General features: G+C 37.9%; 1 long non-coding RNA gene across 1 annotated transcript; it reads right to left on the reverse strand.

Annotated features, from left to right (window-relative positions):
• Positions 1-11,985: 11,985 nt before the first annotated feature.
• On the reverse strand, positions 11,986-14,438 carry LOC147727630 (uncharacterized). The gene is made up of 3 exons (XR_015309503.1): positions 14,385-14,438; positions 14,123-14,231; positions 11,986-12,376 (listed from the first exon to the last, which is right to left on the reverse strand). It is a non-coding gene; the product is annotated as an uncharacterized LOC147727630 (long non-coding RNA).
• Positions 14,439-14,847: the final 409 nt, after the last annotated feature.

The following is a 14,847-nucleotide window of genomic DNA, read 5'->3' on the forward strand; positions in this document are numbered from 1 at the left end:
GTAGTACTGATGTAGCAAAGTGCTGCGCTGGTATTTAGTTGGTGAGACAAACTTCACCAAGGTGCCGTGCTGCTATAGGCTATTTAGTGTGAGTCGTGTTGTGATTGGATAGCGTAAATAATTTTGATTGGAAGTAGAAAACATAACACGGAAGAGAATTTTGTAGATTTACTTACTAATACGAGCTTAATAAAGGGTCATGAAGATAATAACATTGTTAAAAAACTTGTTTAGCAAAGATGAACCTATACCAATTAGAGAAGGAATTTCTATAGCTCCTGATGGAACACCTGCATCATTCATGGTATTCGAAAAGGGTTATCATACTTGTACCTTGTTAGAAATATACAGAACAGGATGGTAGTTTGGCTTTCCCTGAGAAGGGTACCTTTAATACTAGGATTTTAAAAAATATGAGAAGACAAATGAATAATATGAGTCCAAATCCAAGACCTATGCAGTACAAAGCTCTTGAAGAGTGGGATTACGAAGCATATAAAAGAGAAAGAGATAGACAGCAAAATAGATATAAGAATACAGTGAGTAGATACTCAGAAGCGAAATGGGATGCCCATAAGAAGATGTGGAGAAGATATGTTGTTGAAAGGACTAGAATATTTCCAGTTAGAGAAGCTGAAATGAGTGAAGGGGGAACATCCAAAGAGAAAAAGAAAAATGCTGAGTCACAAGAGAAAGATATAGATTTAATAAGTAGCACGGATGAGAATGATGAATATTTCCTGAATGAATTATTGATAAATAGACCTCCACCATATCAGGAAGAACAGATTAATACAAGTGTTTCGAGTGCTTCACCAAGTGCACCTTTAATTCAAATTGAAGAGCCTATAAATGCATTGTCTGAAGGTGTAAGACAATTTCAAAATGTGAATAGAGAAGAGTCAGATATAATGAAAATAATGAATACTCCAGATGTTTTGTCAGTAGCAGTGACAATTGATCCAATGGTTCCATTATATAATGATGGACAAGGACTTACCAAAGTGTATGCATTAACTGTTCCGGAGAGGAGTAATGAACATCCTCAGTCGGTTCTTAGAGAGGCAACTAGATTTAATGAAAAAACAAATGAAATAGTGGTACAAATGTGAGTGTAGTCATGGGACAAGTGGGAGAATTGGTTAATGTTTCAGAGAGGAATGAAATGCCAAAAAAGAGTTCTATATCTTGACCCCAAGAAAGAGACCGGTGAAGATGTACAGAGATCATTAGGTCCATCGCCAGAAGAATTAGAGGATTGGATTAGAGAAATAGCTCCTGGTTCCAATGGGCAAATAAAGATGCTTACATAGATGTGAGCAAATTAAAAGGAGATTTGGAAGAAATGATTGTTGTTACAATTAGTCTAGAAAGATTGAGCAAATATCAGAAAGATTAATTATTATTTTTGTGTAAAAATATTATGAAGAAAGCGAAAAATCTGCCTGAGACTTTTGCTGAAGTTGCGCAAATGTACCAAGTTGACATCGTAAAGTCAAATGATTTACAGAAGACATATAGATTGGATTTTACTGACAAGGATTTGAAAAATCTGAATGATTCAGTGAAACAATTGCAAATTAAAGAGGTGATTGGTACATTGAGACGTACGGGAAAATTAGATAGATGGAAAGGAAGATGGGCACCACAGGACAATTTAAGATTAAGAGAGGAACTCGGCAGGGTTGCCCATGCTCTCCTTTTTTTATTCGCCATATATATGGATCCGTTAATTCGCAAGATAGAATCAACACCAGAGATTACCCCACTCTGCACAGCTCTTGGGCCATGTAAGATACTCGCCTATGCTGACGATGTTGCGGTGATAACACCTTGCCCTACGGAAGCAACTACATTGATAGAGGCGGAGGCCCTAAGATTCGGACAAGTCTCAGGGTACTCATTGAACGCATCCAAAACCCAAATAATTAAAAACTTGTGGGCCCCCTGTGATGATGGATGAGTGGTATCAACTGGGAAGTACTTGGGAATTAATATTACGTCAAACCTAGATAACCTGGTGGAAAAAAATATTGCCCCAGTAATCGATAAAGCAAGGAAAGATTTAGATTGTTATGAGAATTTACATTTGTCATTAGTAGGTCGAGTCAATATTATTAAAATGTTGATTTTACCTAAATTTTTATATCTTTTCAGGGCAATACCTCTCTTAATAGATAATAAATGGTTCAAAATCTGTGAACATATGATTAACCGGTTTATCTGGGCAAGAGGTAAAACTCGAAGGGCACAGAGGTATATGTCACTTCCAAGGGAAAGGGGGGGATGGGCATTGCCGGACCTAAAGTTATATTATTGGGCTGCAGCATTGCAAGGAATGGTCGGATTAATTGGAGGAGCAGAGAAGGATGGCTGGGATAAGATAGGATCGCTTGCTATTTATGGTTTAGTTTTGGGCACAAATGCTGAAAATATATTTTTGAGATTTACTGAAGAGAGCTACTTCAAAAGAACACGATTTAAGGTAATCACGGCCGCTTACAATATATGGAAGGGATTTTCAAAAAAGGTCGGAATAGGGAAATATAACGCATACACTAGATTTAAAAATAACCCTTCACTTCCCAATGCAGTGTTTTCAGGAGTGGTATATCAAGAATGGGAAAGACGGGGGATAGGTAAGATTGGGGATATGTTAGATGATAACGGTCTGATGCAGTTTACAGATTTAAAAAATAAGTATGTGTTAAACACAAATCATTTCTTTAAATATTTACAAATAAGAAGTTGCATACTAAATAAAAAAGGGGGTCCACTAGGTTTTGGGAGGAATATAATGATGGATCTTATACAAATCGGTCATGACTGTACTATAAAGAGATTCTATTTAGAGATGACAATGTTAAAGAAAGATGACCTCGAAAAGTGGATAGTTAAATGGTCTTCAGACTTAGATATAGATAGAGAAAGAGATATTTTCACTGAATCACTCGAGATGGGAAGTAAGTTATTGTGTTCATCATCCCTTCAGGCCCAGCATTATAAGACTCTGTACCACTTGTACTATACACCATGGAAAATTGCCTAGTGGGGGGGTTTATCCGGAACTACTTGTTTTAGGTGCGGCAGTATGGAGGCTAACTTGATACATATTTTTTCGACCTGCCCGCACCTAGATAAGTTAAAACAGGATATTGGGAACTTTTTTCGTAATGCTTTAGAAACAACATTAGAGTTAACCCCGGTAATCATCTTGCTGGGGGTGTATCCCAATGGGCAAATAAACTGCAAATACGTCTTGTTTGTAGCAATGGCGATTTTTAGATTACTAGTGGCTTCAGCTTGGCTCAATTCAAACCCTCCAACTTATCATCAATGGTTAGGTAAAATATTATCAACACAAAAATTAGAAACAGCTATTTATGCTAGAAAGGGCAGAAAGGGTAAAACATTGGGTATGCAAATTTGGGGACCCTTGATCCAGTGGAAATTTGGAACTGAATAATGTAATGTGTAGAATACATACTATAGAATGTGGATATATATGAATATGTTTGCATCTTTCCAGATCTGTTCAGATTGAATCTACATGTATCAAGTGTATATTGTAATATGTCTCTATTCAACCAATATTTGTGATATGTGTTCTCTGAGAGAAAAAATCTCCTTTCTTTTTTTCTCTTTTTATTTTCTTTTTTGTATGCATTTCATTGTGCCTTGTTTATGTAATCAAGGGGGGAGGGGGGGGGGAAACGAGGGGAAAAACTTTCAATAAAAATACTTAAAAAAAAAAGGAAAGGAAGATGGGCTACAAAGAAAGAAGATGAGAGTGCTAAAGCGAATGTTGCTTTAAAATTGTATCCTGTGAGAGAAACAGTAAAAAGAAACAGCAGCAACGGACGCTGTTAAAGTATACCCAATGAGAGAGGTACCAGGAGTTGGTTTTGTTCATGTTCCGTGGTCAAGACAGGATATATTGTCTGTCATTTACAAATGATTCTCCTAAATTGCGGGAGAAACCTGTTGAATGGTACAGACAAGTAGAAAGATTTGTGAAAGTGTCAAAAGTTTTGTGGAGTAATTTCTGTTTGATATTGTGGTTTCAAAAGATTTATGGGTTGGATGTAAGATTGTTGTGGATTGGCCAAAAAAGGAATATCCAAGAGATCCTTAAACATGCCAACCTTCAGGAGAGGTTATGCAAAAATATAACCAGGTCATTTCGTATTTGAAAGGGAAGCTTTCTCCAAAGAAACAGATTGGGTGAGGATTTATAGAACAACTCAGGAGTTGAAAGAATCAGTGCATGCATATTATGAAAGACCTCTTCAGGTGTTTATTTATTTATTTATTTATTTGGCGATTTTTAGAGCGCGCAAATACCCGTAGGTGTCTCGGCGCTGTAGTTGCAAAACTCTCGGGGGCAGTATGGGAGGTTTAGGCAGGGAACAGCCATGTCTTCAGTTTTTTTCTGAAGTTTAGGAGGGTAGGAGCACACTTGATGTGTATAGGAAGAGTGTTCCACAATTTGGCAGTTGCCACTGAGAAGCGTTTGTCACCCCAGTTGGCCCTTCTTGTACGAGGGACCATGAGTAGGTGTGCTGAGGATGACCGCAGGGCTCTTGTGTGTTCGAGAGGTTGGAAGGCTCTTCTAAGGAAAAGGGGTCCGTGATCATGGATAGCCTTATATGCTATGCATAACGCTTTAAATTTGATACGGCTCCTTACTGGCAGCCAATGTAGCTGCCGGATGTAGGGGGAGACCGATGCAAATTTAGGGATGGATAAGAGTGTCCTGGCTGCTGCGTTCTGCACAGTTTGCAGCTTATTCAGGACCTTCTGTTGTGCGTTGAGAAACAGCGCGTTGCAGTAGTCGGTTTTTGAGAAAACCAAGGTACTGACTAGTGTTTTGCCTGCATGTGGAGGAAGGTATGGAATTAATTTTTTTATCTTTTTTAGTGTGTGGAAGGACGAAGAAACCACAGCGTTGGCGTGTTGCTGAAATGACAGCTTGTTATCGAAGATAACGCCCAGGTTACGTACCTTCGTTACAGGTTCGGGGGGTTGTCCCATCTGGTGGGGCCACCATTGTGGGGACCAGGTGGGTTGGAGTCTCCCGAATGTCATCACTTCTGTCTTATCGGAATTGAGTTTAAGACAGTTGGATGACATCCAGGAGCTTATTGCCTTCATTCCCGTTTGGAAATTGGCTGCCACCGAGATTCCATCGTTGTATATCGACAGCACCAGTTGGGTGTCGTCGGCATAGGTCGTAAGGGAGATTCCGCAGGATTTTATGACCCTCGCCAGGTCCGACACATAGATGTTAAATAGTGTCGGACTTAGCGAGGATCCCTGGGGTACTCCACATGGCAGAGAGAAGGTTTGGGATGTGAAATTGCCTATTTTTACAGTTTGCGGGCGATTTGACAGAAATGAGGCCAGGAGGTTTTTGGCTTTGTCTGTGATTCCTATGGCCCCGACACGGTTGATCAAGGTCGCATGGTCGACCGTGTCGAAGGCCGCAGACAAATCGAGGAGTATTAGTACTGCGGCTCCTCCATTATCCATCGTGGCCCTGATCTCATCTGCTGCTTTTAACAGAGCTGTCTCCGTTCCGTGGCCTTGTCGGAACCCGAATTGGGTGTCATCCAGTAGGTTATTATGGTGAATGTAATTTGACAGCTGGACGTTCATGACTTTTTCGAAAATTTTTGCAGGGAATGGGAGGCAGGCAATGGGCCTATAGCTGGCAGGCAGGAGAGGGTCTAGACTGGGTTTTTTGAGTAGTGGTTTAATTATTGCTTTTTTCCATACCGAGGGGTAGACACCAGATGAAAACATTGCATTGCAGATGGTGGTAAGAGGTGGAGCAATAACTTCCGGAATGAGATTAAGGATGCTAGGAGGGCAAGGGTCTAAAGGGGAACCAGATTTGGTTCGGGCAATCAGGGGTGTGGTGAATTCACAAGTAGTAGGTTCGAAAGCTGCGAATCTGGGGCCAGTATCCGCATTCGAGAGAGGGGTGGAGCGCACTACATCGGGAGTGAATGTGTTGAAAATGGCTCTGACCTTGTCCTCGAAGAAGTTCGCCAGTGAGTCAGAAAGGGCTTGCGATCCTTCTGACTGGGGAGCAGGTGGGTTAGACAGGTATGTTACTACTTGGAATAGTTTCCCCGAGGAGTTTTTAGCCTGATTAATTTGGTTTGTGTAGTACGTGGTTTTCTTTGTTTAAACAATTCAGTGGACTAGGGAATATTACAGAAAAGGACATGGGACATTTTTTGTATAGGTTTGTTTATGGATTGAGACCAGAAATAAGTGCCATGATCCAGCAACATTTTTTTTGTTGACAGAGTAAGTCGATTGACGAGATACTTTGTTATGCGAAGTATTGTGGGGATGACATAGAAATTAGGCATAAAAAGTTGAAAGAGAAATAAATGGTAGCACAAAGGAAAGCAGTGAAGAAAGAGGCTACTTGAATGTTGATTTGACAGATGTTTATCAAGGTAATGGTCAGACTACAACTGGTATGAAAAGTGTAGTTTTGAATGGTAATATTGTGACACAAATGATTCTAATGGGTCAAGGAAGAGGTAGAGGTAATTTCAGAGACAAAGAAGAGTTGAAGAGGAAATTCCCTTGTCATGTTTGCAGTAAATTTGGACATTGGCACCGCAAGTGTAGATGTTTGTTGAATAATACAGAAGAGTCTGGAGCATATGTTCCGAATCAGATGCGGATGCAGAATCAAGGTTATCAGGTACAGATGAATCAGATGCGAAATCAAAATCCACAAGTACAGGTTTCAAATAAATGAGGACAGGGTTTGCAAGTACCGCAAGCCTTGAAGTCGAATCAGAATTTGAATAGTCAAGGGCAAAGATACAATATGAATGCTGGTTTGTAAACTAATGGTCAATTAAATTCAAATGTGCAGGTAATTTCACAATATTTGATGCAAACAGAGGAAAATGATTCAGATTGGTAACAATGACGGTGCCCAAGAGAGAGGAAGAGTGCATTCATGGCAGGCTCATGTGGATGGCGAGGTTGATGGGAATCCTATTTCTTTCCTTTTAGATACCGGTGCTGCCCATTCCACTGTTAGAACTGTGGAAATCCCAAACCTGCCCCACTCAAGAGAAAATATCCAAGTTGTAGGAGTTTCAAACCAGTTGATTAAAATGCCAATACCTAAACCAATGAGAGTATAAATTGGTAATTTCCAAGAACTACACACATTCATTGTGTGTGATACAAGTCCAGTTAATTTGTTAGGAAGGGAACTGTAATGTAAGATGAATTGTTCCATTTATTGTACCCCAGATGGAACAGGTTTTCATACGATAGATGAAGATGTCATTTTTAAGTTGTCAGGGCAGGAAAGAGAGGTGAATGAATTGTGTCCATTGTTTACAGCAAATGATTTGCCAGTTGAATTGAAAGATACTGTGTTGTCGGATGTATGAGATTTTTCAGGGAAAGACAATGGATTGATGAAAGGAGTTGCTCCAATTCAAATTGCAGTAAAACCTAATGCAGAATTTCCAAGAATACTACTGTATAAAATAAGTCCTGAGACAATTGCAGGAGTAACAACCGGAATAGACATGCCGATTGAACAAGGAATTCTGAAAGATATTCTAGGGAGCCCATGCAATTCACCTATAATGGGAAGTCGCAAACCAAATGAAAAATATAGGATTTTACAGGACCTGAGAAAGGTAAACCAAATTGTTATACCTGTTGTCCTATTTTACCAACTCCAGCTGTGATCCTTTATCAAATCCCATGTGATGCAAAATGTTTTTCTGTGATTGATCTGGGTCAAGCCTTTTTTTCGATACCTTTGCATCCGGATAGCCAGTATTTATTTACGTTTCGGTTAGAAAACCGTGTTTTGGCATTGTGCGGAGTTCCTCAAGGGTATACAGAGAGCCCCTCAATCTTCAATCAGATATTGAAGAAATATTTGGAGTAATTAATAATGCCTAAATATTAAGTTCTAATTCAGTATATTGACGATTTATTGGCTGCATCCAAAACAAAAGAAGATTGTGTGACAGATAAAATTACTCTACTGAACATTTTGGCAGTAGTTGGGCATAAAGTGTCACCGGCAAAATTATAGTTTTGTAAAAAAGAAGTCTTGTATTTGGGACATGTTGAGAAGGGAATTCGGAAAATCTCTCAAGATTGGATCAATGTTATTATGCGAATGAATCCTGCCAAAAATGCAGAAAGAAGTTCTAATGTTTTTGGAAATAGTTGGATATTGCAGGCAGTTTATTATACATTTTTCACTGATCGCCAAGCCATTACAGAGATTCACCCATAAAGATGAGACAGACCCAATAAATCATGATGAGGAATGCATGAAAACGTTCCTAGAGTTGCGAGACAGCTAGTGTCAAGCACCAGCACTGGGGATGCCAGATTTTGTGAAGAAATTTGTGTTAATTTGAAATGAACGTGATGGTTGTGTACTGTCAGTTCTAACGCAAACACACGGAACAGCACAGAGACCAGTAGCATAATTTTCTGCTACACCAGATCCAGTCGCTGCAGCAATACCAGAATGCTTAAAAGCTGTTGCTGCAACAGTGAGTCTTGAATAGAGTGACTCAATTGTAATATGACACCCTTTGAAAGTTTATGTGCTGCATTCAGTTGAAATTTTGTTAACGCAAACTCGTACACAGCATCTTACAAGCAGTTGGTTAACAACACATGAGCAAGTGATATTGGGTGCAGAAAATGTAGCAGTAGCAAGATGGACGAGTGTGAATTCAGCTACTTTGTTACAAAATCCAGGCGATAAAGTGGTTATGATCTGATCTTGATTGTCTGGATGTGACTAAATTGTGTACAAAGCCAAGACCTGATGTAAAATATACTCCATTGATGAGGCTGATGTCGTTCTGTTTGTAGATGGATCATGTCTGAGAGATTAGGAAGACTGTTTGTGAGCTGCATATGCAATTTACACAGTGGCAAATGTGATTAAAGCATCGTGGTTGAAAGGAGTAAGTTCAGCACAAGGGGCAGAGTTGATAGCTCTGACTAAAGCCTATTGGAGAGCAAAGTAAACAAGAGTAACAATATACACTGATAACCAATATGGCTTCAGGGTTGTTCACGACTTTGGACAGTTGTGGTCTCAACATAGATACCTGAGCTCTTCGGGTTCACCAATCCGAAATGGAGAGTGTGTAAGGGATCTACTGATAGCACTACAATTGCCTGCACAAATTGTGGTGAAATGTTCAGCAAACAGATCCGGTTGTGAGTATATCATACAGGCTAACAGCTATGCGGATGAAATTGCATAGTTTTGCACTCTAAATTCATATTCGATTAATGTGGAACAACAAACAAATGAACCAATTGACCAAACAGAATGCAGGTTGATGTTTTCATCTGTTGAAACCTGGGATGAAGTAAGGAAATTACAAGAAGAAGCAAATGATTCAAAGAAAGATGGGTGGATCAAAGGAGGATGCACACGCAGATCACATGATGAAGTGTGGATCTGTACTGACGGAAGACGAGTAATGCCAGATAGTCTGTTGTCACAGATGGCAAGAGTCTACCACGTACCAACACACATAGGTAAGGATGCCATGATAAGATTATTTTGTCAAGTGTGGTTTCACCCTAAGTTCAGGGTTATTGCAGGAAGTCTCTGTCAAAGAAGTACCTGTTGTCAGCAACAAAATGCAAGAAAAAAAACAGTAGTTAGTATGGGACAGATTGGCAAAGCTGCAGGTTCATTTACCAAGATGCAATTGGGTTTTATCGAAATGCCTCCTTGTCAAGGAGAAAATATGTCCTTTTAGTTTTTTGGCTGTTTTCTCGGTGGTTTGAGGCATATCCAACAAGACGTAATAACAGTCTAACAGTTGCAAAATTGCTTCTAAGAGAGGTTATTCCTAGATTTGGTTTTCCAGTCACATTGGAATCCGATAGAGGAACTCATTTTAATCATGAAATAATTCAGATGATTTCTGCAGCATTACAGATTGAGCAGAAGTTGCACTGTGCCTATCTCCCTGAGGCTTCAGGTGTAGCTGAACAAATGAACGGCACAAAAAAAACTAGATTGGCTAATGTTTGTACATCCACAACACCAAAATGGCCTGATGCACTGCCGTTGGTGTTAATGAGCTTGAGAAGTATTCCAGACAAAATAGCCGGACTGTCCCCACATGAAATTGTGATGGGCAGGGCTATGAGACAGCCAAAAGTCCTAGCAAATCAACTGATCAACATTACTGAAGATTTGGTGCTGGCTTATTGCAATGGATTAACTGACGTGGGTCATTCTGTGTCTCATCAGGTTGGAGAAGTTGCAACTACAACACAGCAAGAACAGGGTCATGATCTGTGTGCAAGTGAGTAGGTGCTAGTTAAAAAGCATGTGAGGAAGTCTTGGCTAGAACCTCAATGGCATGCTCCCTATCAATGAATATTGGTGACGACAACTGTTAAGTGTGGTGGCTTGCCGAATTGGATTCATGCTAGTCACACTGGAAGAGTCCCAAGTACACTTGAAAGGGAATAACTTGCTGAAGAATAAAGTCAAGAACAAAGAAATGTTCCTGAGTGAGTTGAGAATCAAGTAGAGTGGGCACAAGTTACTGGGACTAATGAAAATGATGTTGTTATTGTTAATGCTGGGAATGAAGTGATCCCTGTAAGCAGCAACGAAAAAAGAAAAAGGGATTTATCAAAAGAAAGCACTGACATAATTGCAAGTGAGATTAAAAATGCAAATGGAAAAAGGACAAAGAAAGGTGAAAAGTGGCCAAAGGGAGTAAAAAGATTGATATACACAGTAAATGAAAACATTCCAGAGACAGTAATTGAAACATCCAGCCAAAATGAGCAAAGTGAAGAAGTAGAAGAAGAAAATTCGGTACGAAGAACAAAAAGAATAAAAGTACCTAGCAGAAAGTACAGTGCACCGGAATGGATATATTTGGCTACTGCTTCAATGAATCATTGGGAAAAAGATTTTTTTGAGTTCTGTTCAGAGGAAATTATTCATATAAGCCACCCTAAATGAACTAATCAATGTGAAGATGGTGCAGAAAAAGAGAGAAGAGATTTATGAAAATAAATGAAGTTTTGAAAGAAAAGTAAAAGCTCTGAAGAAAAATGAAAAAGAAATATTGATGAGATGAAGGTTCCAAAAGAGTGGGATGCACAGCCTAAACCTAGTTTAACTAAATTTACTTTAGTAAAATTTGATTACATTTTTAATTTTTTGACTTCAAGGTCAAGAATAACTTTATTCGGTTAAAGTGAACCATAAAAGTATAACATACATGAATCACACATGGAAAGTTTATATACATACAATAAAACCATATAAATCACATATATTAAATATTTCCAGGCAGATTTAAAAAACAATTCCTAAAAGGAGATGCCAGAATTTGATTACATTTCGTATTGTTTCCTTATTGATAGTGCCATCCTGATAAAATTTAAAACAGCCATACATGTTACTTCAGTAGACAAAGATAACAAAAAGTTAAAATCCTCCTGAAAATGTCATGGTCTGATGTCTTTTAAGAGTGGTATGAGAAACTGATCTCTTGGGACCTTATAAAGTGCGCAAAAAAGGGTAAAGTGCAGGGTGCTTTGTTGAGACTGGTTGTCACAGGGGCAGGATGGAAGGTTATTGCACCATCCGGCCTGTTTAGGAAAGTCCCCTGAAAAGTGTAATGTGCAAAGCCTAAATCTGGTCAACAAAAATCTAAATTGTACGTTCCTGGTAAAAGACAAGTAAAATTGCTGATATAAAAAAGTCTGATTGGTGTGAAATAATCGCCTTGCTGGCCAGCGGCTATTATCAAGCTCAGCGCGATATGCATTTTTTATAATCAATTTTGTGCTTATATCTATACTGTTAGTGTAGTCAAAAAAATTCCCTAAGCCAATTCCATAAAATGTTCTTTTCACAGAACGAAGCCATGGGATAGCCTCGGCATTACTTTAGATAAAGGTCTGTAGCTAGTTAGGTCAAGGAATTGAAATAAGCAGTTCTAGGTCCTATTATAATGTGTAACCACAAAATAATCTCAATTGAACCATCACCAATTAACCAAAATTAACACACATATGTCTAAAAAAATCTTTTTCATTTTATTATTCAGTCTTATTGATATTTTTAAATTATTGTTTTTTCTTTTTATATTTAACTGACCAAAAAATTCATTTCAAAACAATTTGTATAAATAATGTGAGACACAATTTACATAAATCAATTCATGATATTCAATATAAAATTGCATTATCATTAAACGATAGACGTGAAGTTGATGGGGACAATGCGGTAGATGTAGACTACATGCGCTTCGGCATTGCTGCCTTCATCAGGAAATCGTCTATTGCACTAAAACTGAGCAAGCCATATGAAAAAAGTGTTACAATGTGATTACATAAAACATATATTATATACATGAGATCCTAGAACAACTTAACAGTGCTAAAACATAATAGACTACTATGACCAAATATATTCAAAATATAACATGTATATAATTGATTTTCTTCACATTCATTAAGCACCAATGTACAAGTAGAGCCCAGGGCAAAAATAACATATACATCACATATAACCAACATAATATACAAAAAACCTCCTAATAACACATGATTTTATGTTTGATTCATCCATCTCTCATGTGGTATGAGTCAACCTAACATGTTTTGGAAATGACTCAATCAATAAAATAATGTATTTATTTTACCAGTGTTCTGGTTTGGGATATGTATGTAGATCAGAACATTTGCCCATTTACCAAAGTTCCATTAGATGCGAGCATAACAATTCTCATAGACTGACTCAAAAAATGAAGGTCCAAAATATAAGGGTTAGCAAGAAAATAAATCCCTTGGATTCACCTAATGATCACACCACTTTTATACTCATTCACTCACAGTTGTCTCCATAGTCTTCAGAACCAAGAAATATATATGTATATAATGGTTATCAATGCAAGCACCCCCTAAGTACAAAGAAACCTGAAATTGCCATTAATCAAAATGTGTAAATTTATTTGTAATTCAATATCATTAAAAACATTAAAAACAATGAGTGCAATAATACATGACATATACAAATGCATAAAATAATAAAACAGAAGAAGAGACTAAAAAACCGTGTTGTTCAATATAACACATCCGGTGTATCAATTCATAGGAATCTATTCATGAAGGTCAGAGTCCTAATATTCCATTCTGACAGATTATTCCATGAATTTGACTTTGCAAAAGTTGTGTCGACGCGTTTCAGTGTTTTGCTCTATGTGCACCACTTTTGTCAAGACTAATCTTTATATAATGTCTTTTTCTCAATCAATAAATCGATAAAAATAGATCTAAAAATACAAAAATTAAAAATTAACAATTAAAAACAGTATTACACATTGATTAAATCACTATTTTTCGGCTGTCAATTACATTTTGGTATTATATGAAAATGTTCCAGCCTTCAAATATTATGTAACCCATTTCTGAACATTTGCATGTCATTGAGAGGCATTGAATCCAATTATATACATTTAGGGACCTAGATCTCACGCATAGTTTCTACAAACCAATTGATCTAATTGTCGGTATTACTATATTCTAAAACCTGTTCATAATTTTTCACAATTATATCTATAACCCCATTATTCCAAATATAGCCATTATCACTCCATCTGTCCATTCTATGCGTTCATAAACATTCACCCATGCATACATACACATACCATAAAGCTTGTGTAGTGCCGGTTCCCGGTCGCTATGTAATGATAATTGTCTTATCTTGGGCCTGTCAATTGCTAAAAGATATCAATAATAATGGCAGACTTAATTAAAACCATGTTTTCTATCATGTTAATCTTTTGTTGCATGCTATGAAAAGTATATATATTTTCTACCACTACTCAGAATAGTATAAATGCACGAGATTCGTGGGTGTATTCGTGCTAAGTCAGATGCAGGTGAAGAGAGATGGTTTTTCCCTGCCACCATCGGTAGTTGATAACTAAAAGACATATAAATAGATTGCCCTCAAACATCTCGTTATATAACTCGATCATAGTGGCTAACTACAACTGTCATCCCATTTATATACCGAATGGTGAAAATAACTTACTTCGTTTGATACAAAGTTGCTGATTGTCTGTTGCTCAATCACACTAAACCCGGATATTGGACTCCCAAAGTTGCGGCTATTTTATTAAAAATACCAGGAACAGGATGTCCTAGAACAAATATAGAAGAGCCATTAATGGCTGCTGGCCAATACACCCTTTAGAAACCGTTAATATCTCGACATATCTCGATATTTGACTTGATCATAAAGGCTAAATGCAGATATCAACCCATATATATACTGAATGGTAAGGATAACTTACTTCGTATATCACGAAGTTACTGATAGTCTAAAGCTTGATCACGCAAACCCGGATATTAAACTCCCAAAGTTGCAGCTATTTTGTTAAAAACACCAGGAACACGATGCACTAGAACAAATATAAGAAGGCCACAAGGGCAAATTAATGATGACTAGCCAATATACTCTGTAAGATTCGTTGGCCAGAATATATATAGGCTATCTTATAATCCATACCTTGGAAACATAAAATCAGCGTCTCCACATGGGGTCCTGCACAATACCAACCGTCCGACTTTCATGTAGGGCCGCCATAATAAAACTGCCATGCAGCCGGGAGGTATTTTAACTACAAACCAAGTGCGCACCAAAACGTAAGGGTGCTACTATAATAGATGACGGACTCAATAATAAGCCATTCGCGCCTTACAAGCAAGAGATAAACAAGAGACTATGGTTACGTTAGAGAAAAAATTCTGCAATCC

This window comes from Lissotriton vulgaris, chromosome 3_1, assembly GCF_964263255.1.
Source record: "Lissotriton vulgaris chromosome 3_1, aLisVul1.2, whole genome shotgun sequence".
Lineage (NCBI taxonomy): Eukaryota > Metazoa > Chordata > Amphibia > Caudata > Salamandridae > Lissotriton > Lissotriton vulgaris.